At 46.8% G+C, this 22,614-nt stretch overlaps 1 protein-coding gene across 7 annotated transcripts in view; it reads right to left on the reverse strand.

Moving 5' to 3' along the window:
- The window catches only part of PLEKHF2 (pleckstrin homology and FYVE domain containing 2), a 50,991-nt gene that overhangs the window by 22,839 nt on the left and 5,538 nt on the right, over positions 1 to 22,614 (reverse strand). Inside the window, exon 1 of one of the 7 annotated variants that reach the window (XM_027818369.3) lies at positions 4,938 to 5,151. The exons of the other annotated variants lie outside the window; for them this stretch is intronic. The gene's annotated coding sequence lies outside the window, so the exon portion shown is untranslated. Of the gene's footprint in view, positions 1 to 4,937; positions 5,152 to 22,614 lie in introns of those variants that run through there. 7 annotated transcript variants of the gene reach the window in all.

Below are 22,614 nucleotides of genomic sequence, written 5' to 3' on the forward strand. Positions count from 1 at the left end.
ACAAAAAAGAGAGGAACTACTCTTAAGATGAGCAACACCAAAATATTTTATCAAACTCCCATTGTGAAAATATTCCAACAAAAGCTTTCAGGTAACACACCAAGTTTACCATAAAGTTGGCAGCCTGCCACTGTAGCCATTTAAAGCTTGCTCTGTGTACCAAAAGTAATTCGGCTGGAAAAGGAGAGGGAAGGGGGCAATAAAGAAAAATCTTGTTACACAGTAGAAACCCAGTCATCCAAAACTCAACTGTTTGGCCCTCCCTTTCCAACCAAGAACCAGCTGACTTCCTGTTCTGACTCTCAATTACCTAAATGAATTTGGTGCTGTCCAAGAAGTTCAAATAATGGGAATTTTACTGTTTTACTTAAAGAGTGCTATATTAGAACGAAATGCTGCTGCAATACAACAGTAACTGGAAAACTAAACTAAGAGCAAACGAAGCATGCATACAACTCATTTTTAGAAATGAGTGAGATTAGTACTTAAGAAAGATACCAGCTTGACAGCAGTTGTGCCTGAAATCCTTTATTTCTCTGCTAAACAGGTAAAGGAATGGCAGACTCAGAACTACCATCAAACTAATCCTACTACCTAATTTTGATCTAGAAAACCACCTATACGGATGTGTCCACACCAGGGGTCTCCAAACTTTATGAGACAAGAGCCATATTAGATTTTTGAAGGGGCTTCGCGGGCCAAAGCAACTGTGAAAGAAATTAAATATATGCAAAATCTTTTAAAAAGTAACACTACTCTACTCTGTCAGTGTTGCATTAAATTCTAAATCAGGTATAAAAGTTAATCGATGCAGGTACTGTAAGTTGGCTCCCCTTTTTGGGTCTGCTCTGCCCCATGCCTGCTTCCTTCTCCCTATGCCTGCTAGGCGTGCCTGCTCTGCTGAAGAAAATTACAAAAGATTGAAAGTTTGACTGTACCTTGGTAAGAGAAGCTCCAGGTTCCCATTGTTGGTTGGGACTGTTTGGTTCTATTAGTGCTGTAGTTAAAATTTAACCATTATGAAATTGTTAATTTCCATCTTCTTTACTCCATTTATTGGAGATGTAATTAAGCATCTGGCTTGTATTTTTACTCTAAGGCAGGGGCCTGTGCCTGCTCGACTGCAGCAGCAACTCTCTCTTAAGTTGGCTCCCCCCCCCCTTTTTTTGGGGGGGAGGGGAGAACGACACTGGCTCCTGGGGCATTCACCCCTCTGCACAGCTCAGCTCAGCTGAGCTACCCCCGTCCCTCCCCCTGCCTGCTCAGCAGGCCTACTCACCTGCAGCCTGCCTGTTTGCTTCTCCCTGTACCTGCCCGGCTGCAGCAACGACTCTCCCCCAAGTTGGCTCCCCTTTTGGAGGGACACTGACTCCCAGAGGCACTCACCCCTCTGCACAGCTCAGCTGTGCAGCCACCCCATGTGAACTGCTGCCGGCGGCCCTTCCCCCTGCCTGCTCAGGGTGCCTACTCAGCTGTTCGCTTCTCCTCTGTTGGTTGGAGGGCCGGACAAATGGAAGCCCTGGGCCAGATCCGGCCAGCAAGCTGTAGTCTGGAGACCTCTGGTCTACGCTATGGACTTTACAGCAGCACAGCTGTACCGCTACAGCTGTGCCACTGTAAGGTCTCCCATGTAGCCGCTCTCCTGCCAGCATAACTATGCCAACCCCAATGAGCAACATTAGCCATGTCAGCAGGAGAGCCTCCCCTGCCAAAATAGTGCTGTCCACAGTCACTTTTGTCTGTGAAACTTAAATCAGTCAGGGGCATGTTTTCTCAAGTTTTCAGTGTGCTGCAGGTCTTTGTATTGATAATGCAGAAGCATACTATAGAAGCTATCGGGGGAAACGGTTTTATCAAATGATAAAGGAACAGATGGGGGGATAAGCCTTCGAGAGGTTGAGGTGGGGTTTGGGTTTTTTTTGCATGATGTAGTTGAAGCTTCTGACACTGGGAGAAGAAATGCAGCTAGTCTTTCCCTCCCCTTCTTAGGCAAAGGTTGAGGAGACTATGTTTGGAAGGAGCAAATCCTGACAGGGGTGTGGGGAGGGAGGAAAAAAAAAAAAAAAAAAAAAAAAACCCCAACCCACACCCTCCCAACTGACATAAGTTTCACCGACAAAAGTCCCAGTGCGGACAGCGCTATGTCAATGGGAGACACTCTCCCGCCGACATAGCTAACGCCATTCATTAGGGGTGGTTTAATTATGCTGGCAGGAGAGCTCTCCTGTCGGCCAAGAGCGGCTACATGAGAGCCCTTACAACAGCACTGCTGCAGCGATACAACTGTGCTGCTGTAAGGTTCACAGTGTAAACACAGCCTTATTGTCTTACTGTATCTGCTAAAACATCTATCAATAGGAACATCAGCTTGATGTTTCTGCTAAACTGATTAGCAGTGAAGAAATTAATGCTGACATTTAATATTTAAGAATCCAGAGTTCATCTATTTACAGGAATTGAACAGTTCATCTTTCACAGCTACATCTTAAAGCTGTCTGCAGATTCAGGAATGCAAGAATTGCCACTCTGGATCACAAAGGTCCATCTAGTCCAGAGGTTCTCAAACTGTGGTCCACGGACCACCAGTGGTCCGCAAGCTCTATTCAGGTGGTCTGCGGATAGTTCCCTCTAAGGTGCGCGCCTGGGCGGCCGCACACAAGAAAATGAAGGGCCACCCACCTAATTAGAGGAGCCATGCAGAGCTGCAGCGGCCAGAGAGACCCCCCCTCCTTCCCAGCCCCAGCTCGGGGGCTGCCGCGGCGGGGGAGAGTGGGAGAGATCCCTGCCCCTCCTTCCCAGCCCAAGCTCGGGGGCTGCTGCAGTAGAGAAGAGAGGGCACATCTATTGCATTAGAAAGGCAAGACTACCGATATTAAAATATGAGTTGTGCTCTTTTATTTGTAGAACAAAAATATGTTTATTATTAAAGTTTTTTTAATATAGGGCTTTTATCCGAAGTGCTTTACAATAGTTAGCTAACAGTACAAACAACATTTGGAAAGATCATTAAGTTGTCCACCAAGATCCTCAGCAATTTTCAAGCGGTCCGCGAAACAAGAAAAAAGTTTGAGAACCACTGATCTAGTCTACTATTCTGACTAAGAGTAGCAATTACCAGATGTTTCAGAGCAAGATGCAGGAACCCCTAGAGCAGACAATTATGGAATAACCTTCCCAGACCACATCCTGAAAGAAATCTTTTCTGAACCCCCTCTTCTGGCCTTCAAACAAGAAAAATCTCATCAAGCTCGTCATCAGAAGCAAACTCCCCACAGACCAGGGTACCAACTCAAAGCAGCACCAGCCTCTCTCAGATGAAAAACCTGTAAACTTCTCCACTGTTACAAGATCTCCCCAACATACAATTCAAGATCCATGAGTCCTACACATGTAGTGTACATCATCCAATGCACAAAATACCCCCATAACAACTATATGGTGAAACAAGACAATCGCTACTCTTGAAAATGAACTCACAGGAAATGATAGACAAAAAACATCACCTACAGGTGAACACTTTTCACAGAGTGATCACAAGACTTCAAAACACCTTCGTAAGTAGAGCCTGGGAGCTTAAATCCATAACTTTGCTAGACACGTCTAAAAATCATGGACTGAATAGACACACTGGATTTATGGCTTATTACAGCAATCTCTGCGTACCCCCCCCGCTTCCTCTTCCTCCATGACTGGAGAGGTGTTAATGGGCCACTTCACCTTTGATGCTCCCTTGAAATGTGTACTTATGCAAAAAAAATCTGTTCCATCTTGTACTTAGCGGTGACACCAAGTACTGTACTTTCCCCAGACCCGAAGAGCTCTGCATGAACTTGAAATCTTCTCTCTCACCAACAGAAGTTGGTCCAACAAAAGACATTACCTCACTCATGTGGTCTTTCATTTGCTATTATTATTTTACTATTTTCCCGCTTGCCCCCACTTGTAGATCATGATAGCCATCACTGTCCAATTTCAACTTTTACAGTAAAATATATCTCCCCTGTACTATATACAACCTATTTTAGAGGACAGATATAGTTTTCACTCAAATATAACTGTAGTAACTGACACTCTTGTACCTGAAAGTAGCACCCGGGAACCCCCATATTCACCACTGTGATGTGATATGTTTTATACAAAGTATGCCTTATGAGGTATCATTTAAAAAGTCTTGACTGTTGAATCTTAATATCCTGTTGGATTGTATGTACTATCATTGTACATGAAGTTATGAAGTATTGCTATATGTGTTACTGAAATACATTGTGAGGTTGGGAGACACCCAGAGCTGGCCTTTCAGTAGGGACAAAGGAACAAATCACTGGCCAGACAGGTGTTGATCCCAGAGACTTCTCAGAGAGGGCAGGCAATGAGGACTGCCTGACCCCACATCACAGCAAGACAGTTTTTAGCAGCTGGAAGAAAGTATAAAAGAGGGATAGTGACATCACTTGGCCTCTCTTCTCCCCCATCTCAACACCTGGAAGACAGTCTGGAAGACAAAGACTTTGAACTGGGGAAATTGGTCCCACACTGGGAAGGGAAACCAGCCTGTGTATTGAGAACTGTGAGCTGCCTGTAACATTTATTAGGGTGAGAGACTGCCTGATTCAAATATTGCTTAGTTTGTAGAATTTACAGTGCATTTCTATTTTTATTTCTAGGTAACCAACTTTGATCTCTTTTCCTGCTACTTATAATCACTTAAAAATCTATCTTACTGTAGTTAATAAGTCTGTTTTATATTTTACCTAAAACAGCATGGCTTTGGTTGAAGTACTTGGGGAATCTCAGCTCAGGTTAACAAGGGCTGTTGCACATCCACTACCCTTTTATCAGAGTGGCAAATTAATTAATGAGCTTGCACTGTCCAAGGAAGTCCTAAGTAGTAAGAGGTTATATTTATGGGGTGCAAGGCTGAGGTGAATGGTGCCTACCTCTGTATGATTTGTGAGTGACTCAGGGAGCATTCGTGCAATTTAGTTGGGTGTGGGGCTCCACATTCTGATGGCTGAGTGATCATAGCACTTGGAGGGGTGTTGCTGCTTGTCTCTGGCACAGCATTGTGTGAGACAGTCCAGGCTGGAGAGTTAAGGAAGCACAGCAGTTCCATAGTTCCAGGTTGTACCCCAGGGATCCCGTTACACTAACATACTCTGAGAAGGGAAGAGGGAGTTTTAGAGTTGTCAGGATAGAAATATTAACATACTATGTCAGTCATCAAAATCCAGTATAAATTCCTTTCTATGAAATCCATTAGAGGAAAAGCGATGAAATCAAAGAATGTGAAACTAGACACAGACACAAGAGTCACCACACCACAAAAAGAATCATGAGACAAATCAAGAAGTCAAGAAAAGGAATTAGCTGCATTAAGTCTAAGGATGGCAGAGTGTGCCACAAAACCAATAGCATTCCAGATGGACAGAATATGTGAAGAAAGTTTTTGACAATCCTGAAAAACTGGAGATATAGACACTTCAAGAGAAGAAAAAGCACTGCATACTACAATGTGAAAGCTAGAAACAGGGATGAAAAGTATAAAGTGAGGAAAAGCAGCTTAAGTGGATGGTGTTCTGTTTGAAATGCTACAAACCCTGAATGAAGAGTCAAAAACTAACCTGCTAAAACTTTTCAGATATACGCACAAGAAGAACTTCCAATGGACTTCCGTCTTAATTACTCTACCAAGGGTTAATAATGCTAGAGAATGTAAACAACAGTGAACTATAAGTCTGATAAGCCACATACCAAGTTTTGTTGAAAGTTGTCAGCACATGGCTACATCAACCTCTTCAGACAAGATGTAGCAGAAGTCAGTTTGGTTTCCACTCAGTACTAGGCATATGGGAAGCAATCTTTGCCCCGAGGATCTTATGCAATCACATGATAGAGATGCAAAGGGAAATTTATATGTGCATTGTGGATTTTGAGAAGGCATCTGATAAAATCCAACTGTCACGGAGTGTGGGGGAGTCCAGGCCCTGCACCCCTCTTCCTGGGATTCACTGAGACTCTCAGCCAGCCAGTAAAACAGAAGGTTTATTGGACAACAGGAACACAGTCCAAAACAGAGCTTGTGGGTACACCCAGGACCCCTCCGTCAAGTCCTTCTGGGGGAGCAGGGAGCTTAGACCCCAGCCCTGGGGTTCCCTGTGTTCCTCCACCCAGCCCCAACCTGAAACTAAACCCACCGAGCAGGTTCCCTGCTGCAGCCTCCGTCCACATTCCTGGGCAGAGGTGTTACCTCCCCCTCCCCCTCCTGGCTCAGGTGACAGGCTCTCAGGTCTCCCGTCCCCAGGGCACATTCCCAGGGCAACACTCCCCCCTCCCTGCTGCTTCACATCGTCACATCTCTCCCCCCTTCGAGACTGAACTGAGCGGGGTCACTGTGACCAGTGACCTGGGGAAGTTCGGGGCCCCCTCTCCGGGACAGCGCATCCGCTATCAGGTTGGCACTTCCCTTCACATGGACCACGTCCATGTCGTAATCCTGCAGGAGCAGGCTCCACCTCAGGAGTTTGGCGTTGGCTCCTTTCATCTGGTGCAGCCAGGTCAGGGGAGAGTGGTCGGTGTACACGGTGAAGTGTCGCCCGAAGAGATAGGGCTCTAGTTTCTTGAGGGCCCACACCATGGCCAGGCACTCCTTCTCGATGGCCGCGTAGTGTTGCTCCCAGGGTAGCAACTTCTTGCTCAGATACACGATGGGGTGTCTCTCCCCCTTTTCATCCTCCTGCATTAACACCGCCCCCAGTCCCGTGTCGGAGGCGTCGGTGAACACCACAAAGGGCTTGTCAAAGTCTGGGTTTGCCAGAACTGGGCCACTGACCAGAGCCTCCTTCAGCGCCCGGAAAGCCTCCTGGCACTGCTCGGTCCAGACCACCTTGTCTGGCTTCCCCTTCTTGCATAGCTCAGTGATGGGGGTGGCTATGGCGCTAAAGTGGGGCACAAATCTTCGGTAGTATCCTGCCATCCCAATAAAGGCTTGGACCTGCTTTTTGGTGTGGGGAGCGGGCCAGTCTCTGATCACCTCCACCTTGGCCGGTTCCGGCTTTAGGCGGCCGCTCCCCACCCGATGGCCCAGGTAAGATACTTCAGCCATCCCCACCTTGCACTTCTCCGCTTTGACAGTCAGCCCAGCCCCCTGGAGTCGGTCCAGCACTTGTCTAACCTGGGACACGTGGTCCTCCCAGGTCTGGCTAAAGACACAGATGTCGTCAATATACGCCACGGCAAAACTCTCCATCCCCCTCAGGAGCTGGTCCACCAGGCGCTGGAAGGTGGCCGGCGCTCCCTTGAGGCCGAAAGGCAGGGTCAGAAACTCATAGAGCCCCAGAGGGGTGATAAAGGCCGATTTCAGCCGGGCATCTGCATCCAGCGGCACTTGCCAGTAGCCCTTTGTAAGGTCCATGGTGGTAAGGTACCGAGCTCCTCCCAGCTTGTCTAGGAGCTCGTCCGGCCTGGGCATGGGGTAGGCATCCGATACAGTGATGGCATTGAGCTTCCGATAGTCCACACAGAACCGGACTGACCCATCCTTTTTGGGGACCAGCACCACCGGCGAGGCCCAAGGGCTGGCCGATGGCTGGATCACCCCCAAAGCCAGCATGTCCCGGACCTCTCTTTCCAGGTCCTGAGCAGTTTTCCCTGTGACTCGGAAGGGGGAGCATCTTATCGGCGGGTGCGACCCTGTCTGCACCCGGTGGACAGTCAGATTAGTGCGTCCAGGCTGGTTGGAAAACAGCTGTCGGTACGGATGCAGCACCCCCCTGACCTCAGCTTGCTGGGCAGGGGTGAGCTGATCCGAGAGGGGAATTGTTTCCAGGGGGGAACCAGCTCTGGTCCCAGGGAACAGATCTACTAAAGGGTCATCTCCCTGCTCCTCCCACTGACCACACACAGCTAACACCACATTCCCCCTGGCATAATATGGCTTCATCATATTCACATGGTACACCCGGCGGTGGTGGGCCCGGTTCGACAGCTCCACCACATAGTTTACCTCATTGAGCTGCTTGACGACCTTGAACGGGCCCTCCCAGGCGGCCTGTAGTTTGTTCTTTCTCACGGGGATGAGAACCATCACCTGATCCCCGGTGGCGTAGGCACGGGCCCGCGCCGTGCGGTCATACCAGACCTTCTGCTTCCTCTGGGCTCTGGCCAGATTCTCCCTGGCCAGGCCCATGAGTTCAGCCAGTCTCTCTCGGAAGGTCAGGACATACTCCACCACTGACTCTCCATCGGGAGTGGCCTTCCCCTCCCACTCGTCTCTCATCAGGTCCAGGGGGCCCCTCACCCTCCTTCCATATAACAGTTCGAAAGGCGAAAATCCGGTAGACTCCTGGGGCACCTCCCTGTACGCGAACAGCAGGTGAGGTAAGTACTTGTCCCAATCCTGCGGGTGCTGGTTCATAAAGGTTTTCAGCATCATCTTTAGCGTCCCGTTAAACCTCTCCACCAGCCCATTGGACTGGGGGTGATACGCTGAGGCCCAGTCGTGCCGGACCCCACATTTCTCCCACAAGCACCGGAGCAGGGCCGACATGAAGTTGGAGCCTTGGTCTGTCAAGACTTCCCTGGGGAACCCCACTCGGCTGAAAATGGTCAGGAGCGCATCTGCCACGGTGTCTGCTTCAATGGAAGCTAAGGGCACTGCCTCGGGGTAGCGGGTGGCGAAATCTACCACCACCAGGATGTATTTCTTCCCCGACCGGGTCGTCTTGCTGAGTGGCCCCACGATGTCCATGGCCACCTTCTGGAAAGGCTCCTCTATGATGGGCAAAGGTCTCAAGGCCGCTTTCCCCTTGTCCCGGGCCTTCCCCACCCTCTGACAGGGGTCACAGGATCGGCAATACTGCCGGACGGTGGTAAAGACCCCGGGCCAGTAAAAGTTCTGTAGCAACCTCTGCCGGGTGCGCCGGATTCCCTGGTGCCCTGCGAGGGGGATGTCATGGGCCAGGGACAGGAGCTTGCGGCGGTACTTCTGGGAGACCACCAGCTGCCTCCTGATCCCACAGGACTCCCCTTCCCCTGGGGGAGCCCATTCTCGGTACAGGAACCCCTTCTCCCACAGGAACCTCTCCTGGCAGCCTCTCCTCATGGTCCGTCCCACACTGAGGTCGGCCAGGTCCCTGAGCTTCTGCAAGGAGGGATCTTTCCTCAACTCGGCCTGGAACTCAGCGGCTGGGGAAGGGATGGGGCCCGGTTCCCCCTCCGTGGCCAGGTCTGAGGCCTCAGCCTCTCTGAGCCGTGCCCCTCGGCGCTCCCTCCCCACCCGAGTAGGGTCTCGCGCCTCCAGTGTGGTACCCTCCCCAGGGTCAGGTCGCAGTGCCCCTCGCCGGCTCTGGCTACGGGTCACAACCAGGGCGGTCTGGGGGTCGCTTGGCCAGTCCTCTAGGTCTCCCCCCATCAAAACTTCAGTGGGCAAATGGTGGTGTACCCCCACATCCTTGGGGCCCTCCTTGGCCCCCCATTTCAGGTGTACCCTTGCCACGGGCACCTTAAATGGGGTCCCGCCCACCCCCGTCAGGGTCAGGTAGGTGTTGGGCACCACCCGATCTGGGGCCACCACCTCGGGCCGGGCCAGCGTCACCTCCGCGCCCGTATCCCAGTATCCATTGACCTTCCTCCCATCCACCTCCAGGGGAACAAGGCACTCTCTCCGGAGGGACAGCCCCGCGCCCACCCTGTAAACTGAGCACCCTGAGTCCAGAGCCTCCAGCCCTCTGGCGGGGCTGGCTGGGGGTACTCTTCCCTCCTGAGCAGGTGGCAAACTGGTAGCCCCCCTTTCCTGGGTCGCCTGCCCCTCGTCCAGCTGAGTCCCTACCCAGTTAACCCTGGGTAGGCTGGGTCTGCTCAGTTTGTCCCTGAGCCCGGGGCACTGGGCCCGTACGTGGCCTCTCTGGCCACAGTGATAGCAGCTCAGGTCACGTTGGTCCCCTCGAGCGGGTCGGAGGGGCCCAACACCAGGCGTTCCCCTTTGGAGGGGGTTCTCCCTATTTCCCCGCTGGGAGGCCCCATGGTGACTCTCTCTCTGCATCGGGGGGGGCCTGTTCTTTTGGGATTCCTCCCGGCTACCCCCTGACCGACTGTTCAGAAACTCGTCGGCCAGCTGCCCTGCGTGCTGGGGGTTCGCGAGCTTTTTGTCCACCAGCCACAGCCTCAGGTCGGAAGGGCACTGTTCATACAGGTGCTCCAGTACGAACAGGTCAAGCAGGTCCTCTTTAGTTTGGGCCCCCGCTGTCCACTTGCGGGCATATCCCTGCATCCTGTTGACCAGTTGTAGGTAGGTGACCTCAGGCGTTTTACGCTGACCCCGGAACCTTCTCCGGTACATCTCGGGGGTCAGCCCAAACTCACGGAGCAGGGCCTGTTTGAACAGTTCATAGTCCCCTGCCTCTGCCCCTGTCATCCGGCTGTAGACCTCCACGGCTTTGGGGTCCAGTAAGGGGGTGAGGAACTGGAGCCTGTCTGCAGGGTCAACCCTGTGCAGCTCGCAGGCATTCTCAAAGGCCGTCAGGAAGCTGTCTATGTCCTCCCCCTCCTTCCGCTGGGCCAGGAAGCACTTATCAAAGCTCCTTGCAGTCTTGGGTCCCCCCTCACTCACCGCAGCCGGGGCCCCACTGCTCCTCAGCCTGGCCAGCTCCAGTTCATGCTGTCTTTGTTTCTCCTTCTCCTGCTGCTCATGTTGACGCTCCCTCTCCTTCTCCTGACGCTCCCTCTCCTTCTCCTGACGCTCCCTCTCCTTCTCCTGACGCTCCCTCTCCTTCTCCTGACGCTCCCTCTCCTTCTCCTGACGCTCATGTTGACGTTGTTTCTCCTTCTCCTCCTGCTCATGTTGACGTTGTTTCTCCTCATGTTGACGTTGTTTTTCATGATCCTCCAGCTCCCTCATTTTCCTCTTCCTCTCCCATTCCAGCCGCATCCGCTCCAGGGATGGGGAGCTCCGCCGGGAGGATCCCCTGCTGGCTGCTGGGGTCAGGGTACCCTCGGTATTCGCTGGGCTTCCCCCAACCCCTCCCCCAGGCCTAGGTAGGAAGGGTCTCGGGGTGTCCTGGGCAGCAGTCTGACCCCTCCCAGCCTGGTCAGGCCCCAGGGCCCACGCTGCGTCCCCCGGGCGGCTTCCCTCCGGGACAGGGATCGGGTCATCCAAGCGATCCCTCTCCTCCAGCTGGGCAATCAGCTGTTCCTTGGTGGACCTCCCGATGCGCAGCCCCCTCTGCCTGCACAGCTCCACCAGGTCGCTCTTAAGGCGTTTAGCGTACATCTCCCTGCTGGACACTCGCAGGCCGGGCAGCTGTCCACGGTTTCCAGGAAAAGCCCCTAGTGTGCCAGTCCTTCTTGAGGTCACCACCTCTTTGCCAGGGTCGAGCTGCAGACTCCTCCGCCCCTGGGACCGCTCGCTGCAATCCCCCGGGGGACCCTGTTACTGCAAAAGTCCTTCTCTCTGGTCACACACTCCCAGGGGTTAACCGCCCCCTGGAACCGTCTCTCTCTGAATCTTCAGCACACCTGGTCCCCGTCAATCCCCCTTCGTTTTACTGTTCCCCAGTCACTTACTGCAGGAAGCGCCGTTCACAGGGTGCAGTAGATCCCACCGCTGCCACCAGTTGTCACGGAGTGTGGGGGAGTCCAGGCCCTGCACCCCTCTTCCTGGGATTCACTGAGACTCTCAGCCAGCCAGTAAAACAGAAGGTTTATTGGACAACAGGAACACAGTCCAAAACAGAGCTTGTGGGTACACCCAGGACCCCTCCGTCAAGTCCTTCTGGGGGAGCAGGGAGCTTAGACCCCAGCCCTGGGGTTCCCTGTGTTCCTCCACCCAGCCCCAACCTGAAACTAAACCCACCGAGCAGGTTCCCTGCTGCAGCCTCCGTCCACATTCCTGGGCAGAGGTGTTACCTCCCCCTCCCCCTCCTGGCTCAGGTGACAGGCTCTCAGGTCTCCCGTCCCCAGGGCACATTCCCAGGGCAACACTCCCCCCTCCCTGCTGCTTCACATCGTCACACCAACACAAGAATATACATATTCCCGAGGAATGTAATATGGACTTCTAAGATCTATAATTAATAAAAAGCCTGTATGGGGACAGAAAGCAGCAAGTCAAAAAACTATGAACTGAGTATTGCAACATTAAGAAAAGTATGCATCCTATCTCAGCAACTATTTAACACAGTTAGAAGGTATAATGAGGGAAAGTTTATAAGACACCAAACAGAGCATACGGTTCAATGGTATATACATGAACATAAAATATGTCAGTGGCCCTGTCATAAATATAAAGGGAAGGGTAACCACCTTTCTGTATACAGTGCTATAAAATCCCTCCTGGCCAGAGGCAACATCCTGTTACCTGTAAAGGGTAAGAAGCTCAGCTAACCTGGCTGGCACCTGACCCAAAGGACGAATAAGGGGACAAGATACTTTCAAATCTTGGGGGAGGGAGGGTGGGGGGGGAGAACGGGACACAGAATGACAATCAACATTAGGAAGAAAAAAATATAACAAGTAAACATTTATACATAAAGGTAGGCAACACCAATATCTTGACAGTCACATGGTAGAACAAGCGAATAGTTTCCCCTACCTAGGAAGCCTAACAACATCAGACGGAAAATGTGACGAAGAAATTAAGAGAAGGATACAGCTTGGGGGGGAGGGGAGGGGAATGTATTCAACAACTTCCAAAGCTACTGAAAGTTCAAACTGCACATATACACTAAATTACTAAATGCTCCTCTATGGATGTGAGAGCTGGACTCAAGAAGCACACAGACAACTCAGAAATTTGGTGCTATAGAATAATGTTAAAAATTAGCTGGATAACCAGAACTATGAACAGAACTATGAGGTGATGAGAAGGTTGAATTAAAAAAAAGGGGGGGGGGGGGCAGAAAGTTTCCTATTCTCCACTGGCAAGTAGATTTTTCAAGGTCTGGAAGGGAGGAATCCTGAAGATTAAAGTCAGTGTTCAGATACACATTTTGCACATGCCCAGCACATTTTAAATGGTGCAAATATGTACACACATGGTATGCCTTTTACATTCAACTTTATTTTAATTGTTTCATAAAATTTCTCTGAACAAGTTAGAAGTTTTAATCTGAACAATTTTGTTTACAATGTTATCTTTCGAGACTCTTAGAAACTTCATCTGGAGCCAGAAAATGTAGAAAGATACTTTACATAACCCCCTCCAACTCCATATTTGCATGAGACTAATGTAGACTTTTTATTTGTGAAACAGCATCAGTAATTTCAGCTCAGTTTTGGGGAAGTTTGCAAATTAAGACCCCAGTGCCGCAAACTCTTGTGCAAGTGATCAGCTTAACACATGCAAGCGCTCCCATCCTTGTTACGCATGGATCTAATCCAATTTAAATTAAAGCCAATGGAAAGAATTTCACTGCTTTTGCTGTAAATTGGATGGCATCCCAAATGCGTATTTGCAGAACAGAAGCCTTAATGTTGCTATAATATATGGCTAAGGAAAGGGAACCCATAGTCAAAACATTTGTTTTAAATCCTAAAATAAGTTTAACTTTTTGCAGCATTTTGCAGAACCATGGACGCACTATTGGCCATAACATTCTGAACTGTGGAATAAAAAATTCAATCTCGATGTTGCAATATCTTGTTACAAATGTTATCAGACTCATTTTGTAACCATTTATTAATCAGATTTTATATATGCACCAGTTTATGTTATGTAACTAATTATGTTGTTAATGCAATACAAGTACAGTAGAACCTCAGAGTTACAAACACCAAAGTTACAAACTGACCGGTCAACCACATACCTCATTTGGAACCGAAAGTACACAATCAGGCAGCAAAGGCCAAAAAAAGCAAATACTGTACAGAACAGTACCATGTTAAATGTAAACAAAACAAAAAAAAAAGGAAAACTTTAAAAAATTGACAAGGTAAGGAAACTATTTCTGTGCTTGCTTCATTTAAATTAAGATGTTATAAGCAGCATTTTTCTTCTGCATAGTAAAGTTTCAAAGCTGTATTAAGTCAATGTTCAGTTGTAAACTTTTAAAAGAACCACCATAACGTTTTGTTCAGAGTTACAAACATTTCAGAGTTACGAACAACCTCCATTCTCAAGGTGTTCATAACTCTGAGGTTCTACTGTACATCTAAGTCACCCATTAATATAAGGCCTAACATAAAACCTGCTCTTAAGTAAAAGATTTATCAAATTAATACATTTAGCCAGTTTCTGACCTGAAATACATGAGGGAAAACTTAAAGGCTTTCAGTGACTCTAAGTTATTGAAAAACAGAAGTTGGTCCCAAATGAACAAAGTAAAATATAATGCTGCTTTGTATGCTTCAAGCAAGAACAGTGTCTTTAATCTCTCTACAGTACCATGCATGTCTAGGATCAGTTATACAAATGTTTATTAAAACAACCTTTTCATTCCACTCATACATAAAAATCAGGCCTCTAGAATACAAGGAAGGTGCTCATTTATTTTGGCACTTCTAAACTACACACACCTACATTCAACTAAGCTTCCTGTATGTTAAAAATAAAATACTTGACCGTCTTTAATCTTTACCTCCAAAAGAACACATTTCCCAGACACATGAACTGACTTCTTATCCATAATAATTTAATAGTAAAGGAATACTTTAAATAATACAGTTGTTTACATTGGTTAATATAATGCAGAGAACCTTACTTTCGCTCAACGTCACGAATTGCCTAGATTTTCAGACATACATTTCTGATTTTTTTTTTTTTTTTTTTAAACTGGGCTTGCACTCTTTGGTGCCACGCTGTAGGAAACATGGGATTGCCAGGGAAGACTAACTCAATTCTGTGACAAAAGAAAGTTGCTTACCAGTAAGCGCTCTGCCACACTACAAGTTCAAGAGTGTTTTTGTAATCATTTCATGACTTACCTGACTTGGTTCAACATGGTTTTGTTATGAAGCTGCTGTGTAGTCAAAATTCAACCATGTTTATTGTAGCCAGATCAGATAAGAGTCATGAAATGGTTACAAAAAGAAAGAGTTGTAGCCTGGAAGGGCCCTCACTGGTAAACAGTCATAATTTGCTGAAGAACTGATTTAGCCGTTCAGGCAGTTCCACAATTCACACAGGGAGACCACTAAGATGTGAAAATTGAGAGGGCATGTCTAAATCAATGAATACACAATGATTTGGGCATATTTCAGTGCACATGCCAAATTATTTTAAGTGCACAAAAGTGTCTGGCCATTCACATACCTACTAAAGGTGCAAAACTATATAATAATCAGAAGATACTACCACCACATCGGTCCCACGATTCCACACATTCCCACAGCTCAAAACTGGGCCCAAATGCAGTAGCAAGAATGCTCTAAAAATACAATTTTAACTTCCATTTCTGACCTGGTGAGATCAGTCTCTTTAGACCTGCAAACAGTAACAGAAAGCTGAACCAGTATAAAAAATATTTCTACTTTCAAAAACAGCCACAGTACAATATTTCTACAATATTGTTAGATGGCCAATATGGCTGCAATCTGCTAATCTAATCATCTGCTTAACACGGTTGGAATATTGTTGAAGCATTGTTGCAGAACACTTTCAAAGCAGTGTTATGTGATACCAGGGCATTCCGTTTGCAATCACATTTACTCGCTTTGTAGAGATTAACCTTGTAGTGTGGACATGACTTTCTAGCCAGGTCTACTCCAGTGATGGGCACAAAAAAAAAAAAAAAATTCTATCAGTGCTAACACTAATTTACCAGTAAGAGCCATAATGTAAACAGGTTCCCACGGCCAATCCCATTTTACCAACATTTTAGTTAAGCCTATTGCAAGCAGGGGTAAAAAACACAGGTCTAGATACAAAAGCCCTGTCTACACCAGGGCTCCCAGCAGTTCAACTGAACCAGGTGGAAAACTTCTCCAGGGTAGGCAAGGGGTCAATAGATAGCTCCGTCATGACTTCACTGTATAGACTGCTAGCGGTATCATACCACATATTATGATTTTGCACTCTGGACTGCTGAACAGAGACCATTAAATACCTCACCTTTAGTGAGGTGGCCGAGGTCCAAGTGCTGCAACCACAAAACCCCTCAGTCCCCAGTTATGAGAACATTCAGCAACATTTAGAAGATTTAATCCAACTGCTGTACTGCTCTATCTTGATCAAGAAGCTCAAAAACAGCCTATTGAGTTACTGCAGGGACTTCCAGTCCTTCACACACACCCACAGCTGCCACAACTATTCACAACAATTGAAAGAGTAGCTCTAACAACAATGCTGTCAATGCCTCTTGCCTCAGCCTCCGACATAAGGGGCTTATACAGTGGTAGTTGTGACCTATCTCCTGAAAAAACAGCTCATAATCACGACAGTGCTCCTGGTCTAAGAGGAGTAGTCTTGAGATCACTTCCACATACACATTTCCAGCACAGGTGTACAATGAAAGTCAGTCTGTGGGAGTTTAACACAGACAGCTAATGATAGCTAGGTGGGGGATAAAAAAAACAGTTCAATAATTTTGAACCTTCAGGACATGCACACAGCTAGCCCATCTAATCACATTAATTTCTTACTATCATCCTCATCTTCCATCCTACCATTTATCATTCACTTGCTGTGTCCTATTTCAAATTATTTTTAAGATCTTTAGAAGAGGACTATTTTCCTGTGTGTTTGTATATCATCAAATACAGTGCAGCCACGATCCTTTGTGTGCTACTGCTATACATAATACAACCATACTCACACAGTTGAGTCTGTCCTGCTCACTCCGTCTGACAGACTTGAAGAGGGGAAAGTGAAAAATGTGTCAAGTTTTGTTTCCCATATTACAAAATCAGGAAGGCTAGCGGTAAGTTAACTTTCCTTTTTTAAGCAATTAGTTGTATAAGACGTTGCACAGTCTTCTTCTGTTCTAAAAAGTTGCTTTCTGAAAAGTTCCAAGATGTGGAGTACAGCATAAGAGTCCTGCATTTCATCCTCTCATCCACTTAACACATGCAAATAACTCAGCACCCTCAACATCTTGACACTAGCAATAACTTGTTTGTCAGACTATTTCTACAGTTTTAGATTGCACTCCAATTACTTTTCCTTCATTTTTGGTAAAAGATTGTAGGAAAGGGGATTTCTCTCATTTTTAGTAAACCTGTCACTAGAGGACATTCTGAAGCAACATTCTGACAAACAATGACTTAAGGGTAATGACTAACTTTAATTGTAAGACCCTGCTAAGATCTCAAAGTTATCTGAACTGGTACAATCAAACTAGCGAAGAGACTACATGTCAGTAGTTCTCAAACTCTTTTTTTTGTGGACTACTTGAAAATTGCTGAGGGCCTCGTGGACCACTTAATGATCTTTCCAAATGTTGTCTGTACCATTAGCTAACTATTGGAAAGCGCTTTGGATAAAAGCGGTGTATAAAAAAACCCTTAATAATAATTTTTTGTGTTCTACAAATAAAAGCACACAACTCATATTTTAATATCACTAGTCTCAGCTTTCTAATTCAATGGACGTGCCCTTTCTCCCCCGCCGCGGCAGCCCCCAACCTGGGGCTGGGAAGGGGGAGGGAGGGGTCTCTCCCTCTCTCCCCTGCCACAGCAGCCACAGACCTGAGACTGGGAAGGAGTGCCGTCTCTCCCTGGCAGCTGCAGCCCTGGAGCTGGGGAAAGTTGCCTCTTCCTCTGGCGGCCACAGCCCTGCACGTCCCAAATTCCCCCCACCCTCTCTTCTCACTCCACTGCCCCCTCCCAAATACCCCCTAAATTAATCCCCCACAAGGCCACCAGCTCACCTTACACATGTGTCTTCTCCAGGGTCCAAGCACCTAATTAGTGAAGCCATGCCTGCGCAGCTCCACTAATTAGGTGGGTAGCCCTTCATTCTCTCGTGTGCGGCTGCCCAGGCGCGCACCTTAGAAGGAACTATCTGGGACCACCTGAATGGAGTTCACGGACCACTGGTGGTCCATGGACCACAGTTTGAGAACCTCTGCTACATGTTAAAGTTCCAACAAAATATTTTCTAAGTCTCAAAATTACTATATATAAAAATGAAAAATGAAAACCCCAGTATTTCAAGTCCACAAATTTCAGAGGTTGAATTCCATTTTATACAATATGCAGAAGTCATGGTACATTCTACTGAATTACATGCTAAATAATGAGCCCTACAGATTTAAAGAAAAAATCCACTCAAGCAATTATCTCTATAAAATGAAATACTGAACTTCAAGAGTGCAATAAAAAACTCAACAGATGTGTGTATCTTTGTTTGTAAAGTCAAAACAAATATGCTAGAGAGAAATTCATTATTTACTCTAACACTATAAGATTAAAGACCTATCGAGACCATGCAGGAGAAAAATACTCAGAACAGTATTAACACCAGAGTGGATAAAAATCAATGATTGTTTAAACAAAAAAATTAAAAAGCTGATTGTTTTGATAAAATGCTTTTTGAGAAAAAAAACCTATCTAAAGACAGTTTTAATTAAGAAACATTATAGCTCAAAGATATCTCATCATGGAATAGGGATTATAAATTCTAATTCTATAGTATGAGACAATATATTCATGTAATGTTTAAGAAAAGTTTTGTAAATGAGTTCCAATAGTTTATGGATTAGGGACCCAAATTTATGGGGTTCCACAGGCTTCTGTATAGAAAGATTAACCTAAATAATCCATCTACCCAATGAGACTCAGTGCTCAGTCTAGAAGATACCATCAGAGATGCTTAGTTTTGCAGTTCTCAAACTGTGGATTTGTGTCTCCAGAGATAACATGCTTGTTAACAGCAAAAATGTTTTTAAATAAAAATAAATAAATATATAGAGGTGAGAAATAACAGATCTCAACTCTATTGTCCCTCTGCAAATCTGTGTACACAGAGACAATCTCTTACCTCTCTAAAAGTGCAACGTTTCAAAAAGTTCAATGAACAGAAGATTGTTGGGGGCGAAATACATCTGGACAAGGAGAAGAAGTCTGGAGATAAATGTGAGAAGTGAGGGACATATGCTTGCTTTGTTAACTATTATATGTTTGCTGTTGAAGAAAAAAATCCAGAATACTTAACGTTGTTGTTTTAGTTAAATAAAAATTTAAATGTCTGTCTGGTGGTGTTCTCCTCCTAATACAGCATGGCAAGAAAATCCTCCATATATTAATGATTAACCTGTTGAATTGGAGATAGTTCACCTCCCAATGATTTCATAAATATCTGCTTCAATTACCTTTGATAAATGAAATAACCAAACAATCATTCATTTTCTGATATAGCTGTAAAACTAATCTGAAAAGTTCTCAAAATAAATCACTGTTTAAAAATGTATAGTGTGTACCTTTCAAAAATGAAACCTACATCTATCTCCGAGTTGTGAAGCATATGTATTAAGGTTATAACAACCAACAAGAATGCACTTTTATGTAGAAAACTATGATTAAATCGAGTCTTCTTGACTAGTGATTTAAATCAATTTGATTTAAATCAAATCCACCCTGATTAACACTTTAATCAAAAAGAGCATTTCTGTGCAAAATTGCAGCCTTAATTCTGCAAGCCCCCAAGTAAGCAATTCATACTCATTCAAGCAGTCCCATTTACCTCAACAGGACTGCTCACTCAATAAGAATTTGCAGGACTTGACTTGTTAGTACAGCTATTATTATGACTTATAAAAACATTACAACATTCTTCAGTGTGATAAATATATTCTTCCACACTGTCTACAGCAGGGGCGGGCAAACTTTTTGGCCTGAGGGCCAAATTGGGTTTCCAAAATTGTATGGAGGGCTGGTTGGGGAGGCTGTCACTCCCCAAACAGGCAGGCGTGGCCCGGCCCCCACCTCCTATCCGACCCCCCCCCCCCGCTTCTCGCCCCCTGACGGCTCCCCTGGGAGTCCTGCCCCATCCATCACCCCCTGCTCCCTGTCCCCTGACCACCCCCGTACCCTCCACCCCTTACTGCCCCCTGCTGTCCCATCCAAACACCCCCCTCATTCCTCACTGCCCCCTGCCCTGGGACCCTTGCCCCATCCAACCCCCCTGTTCCCCCACCCTCTGACCGCCCCAACCCCCTATCCACCACTCCAAACTTCCTTGCCCTCTATCCACCCCCCCCCCCGCTCCCTGCCCCCTTAACGCGCTGCCTGGAGCATCGGTGGCTGGCGCCGCCCAGAGCACCAGGTCAGGCCAAGGCTCTGCAACTGCACTGCCTGGCTGCCCAGAGCATTACGCTGGCGGTGCAGTGTGCTGAGGCTGCGGGGTAGAGGGAACAGCAGGGGAGGGGCCGGGGACTAGCCTCCTGGGCCAGGAGCTCAGGGGCTGGGCAAGTGGGACACACAGGCTGGATGTGGTCCACGGGCCGTAGTTTGGCCACCTCTGGTCTACAGATATCCCTTTTCTCCCCCATCACCATTAAAACAATTACTTGTCTAAGTTACTCGCAGCACAAGTAATATCACAACACATTATAAAATTTTGTATTTGTTTAGGAGAAAAAGGACAACTTTTTAAGCTTACTTTGTTCCACTTCAAAAGTAAGTTTTATATAATAACCTTTATTTTCTTTTCAAACAAAATAAACACTGAAAATTTAATCAGAAGTAAATTAAATTAAATAATTTACCTGTCCATGCAGTCGACAACAGTGCCCTATCTGGATATCGCTACTGCTATTACAAATCATATGAAGTAACTGAAAAAAATATAAGCTTAAGCACTATAATTATTCTGAAGTCAATGAAAAGATGAAAAGCATGTTGCCATGGAATGTAGTTATTTACAATACTGGTCTTTCCAATGGGAAAGCAGGACTTAATTCTGAGCATTTTAGGTTGAACAGCAGTTTACTATATGTAAGGGAATTCTAGGGTTGACCAAAACCAGGATACGGCTACACAGCAAAAACTACACACGAGCTAGCTTGAATCCAGCTAGCACAGTTAATTATGGCAGTAAAGAAAATGTGTATCAGAGCTATTATTGCCTTCTCAAGTCTGCAGACAACCTGAAACACCAGCTCAGATGAGTGAAGCCCTGTGCCACCTCACCAACACTAATCACACTGGTGTGTGTTAAAAGCTATATTTTAGCTTAACATTTTATCATTAACTATTTTATTGCTGATCACCTTAGACAGATGGGTGAGATTTTTAAAGTTGCTACAGTGAGAAAAATGCAAAGGAAGGAAAGAGAAACTAGAGAAATTCAGACTAGAAATAAGGCCTAAGCTTTGAACAGTGAGGTTAATTAACCACTAGAACAACTGATTGGGATTCATAGTGGATTCTCCATCACTGGCTATTTTGAAATCAAGACTGGATTTTTTTTTTAAAAAAAGAAAGATGCTCTAGGAATTATTTTGGGGAAGTTCTATGGCCTGTGTTACACAGGAGGTCATACTAGATGATCAATGGTCCCTTCTAGCCTTGGAATCTATGCTGAATGTGACAATAAGATATTGAATAATGGTAATAAATAAAAGTTTAGTTACTAGATAAAGGCCAGGTTGGTTCCCCCCTGGATCTTTGTACAAACTCCCAATGACATTAGTGCAGTGGTCCCCAAATGTTTTCAGTCATGCCCCCCCTTGCCCAGTCTGCACCCCCACCCCAGGTGCCATGATCGAGAGCCACGGCCAGGAATGGCGCCAGAGCTTGGAGCGGGAGCCGAGAGACAGGAGCTGAGCCAGAGCTGGGGGCGGGGCTGGGTGGTACTCCCACCCCTTTCCTTGTGAGGGCTGACCTGGGCCCCACTGCATCCCTCCCCCCAAATGTTCCTCTGCGCCCCACTCAGGGGGCAAGCCCCACAGTTTGGGGACCACTGCATTAGTGAGAGATCTACTGTTAATCAAGGAAGTTTGTATCCCAGCCCACTACTCATAATTAAAAATGGAATTCAGCCCTCTTTACAGAATGAGCAACACTCCTGCCACAAATGCATATTTAGAAAAAACAAAATCTTGCCTTCTCAATTCTGAATGACACAAGGGAGGAAACTAATCCAATTTCCTCCCCATGCCAAGCCTCTACAGCTCAGTTTTGCATTTAAAATTTAAGTGGTTCCATCTACCTAGCTTTGTTTGCAACACGAACCTCTTAAACCCCTTGTGGCAGTGCTCACTAAGGGCACGTCTACACTACAGCTCTGAGATCGATCCACCGGCGGTCGATTTAGCGGGTCTAGTAAAGACCCGACAAATCGACTGCAGATCACTCTTCAATGAGAAGAGTAAGGTAAGTTGATGGGAGATTTTCTCCCGTCAACCTCCCGGGGTGTAGACCCCGCAGTAACTCAACCTAAGGTATGTCGACTCCAGCTACGACTCCAGCCCAAGCCCATACAGCAATGAAACAGCCCTGCAACCTGAGCCCCTTGAGCTCGAGTCAACTGGCACAGACCAGCCACAGGTTTATCTTTGTGATGTAGACATATAAGTAAATTTAGAGTAAGGCCTAGTTCCACCTCTTCTGGCTGGAGGCAATCAGCCACCCCCCAATGTGCAGAGCATTACTAACTGGGGTTTTAGCCCTTACTTGCAAGTGATGGAGGCTAAGTCCCATCACACCCCCCTAAGAGCCACGTGATATATTTTCCACGTAAAA

The sequence above is a fragment of the Chelonia mydas genome, chromosome 2, assembly GCF_015237465.2.
Source record: "Chelonia mydas isolate rCheMyd1 chromosome 2, rCheMyd1.pri.v2, whole genome shotgun sequence".
In the NCBI taxonomy this organism is placed as follows: domain Eukaryota; kingdom Metazoa; phylum Chordata; order Testudines; family Cheloniidae; genus Chelonia; species Chelonia mydas.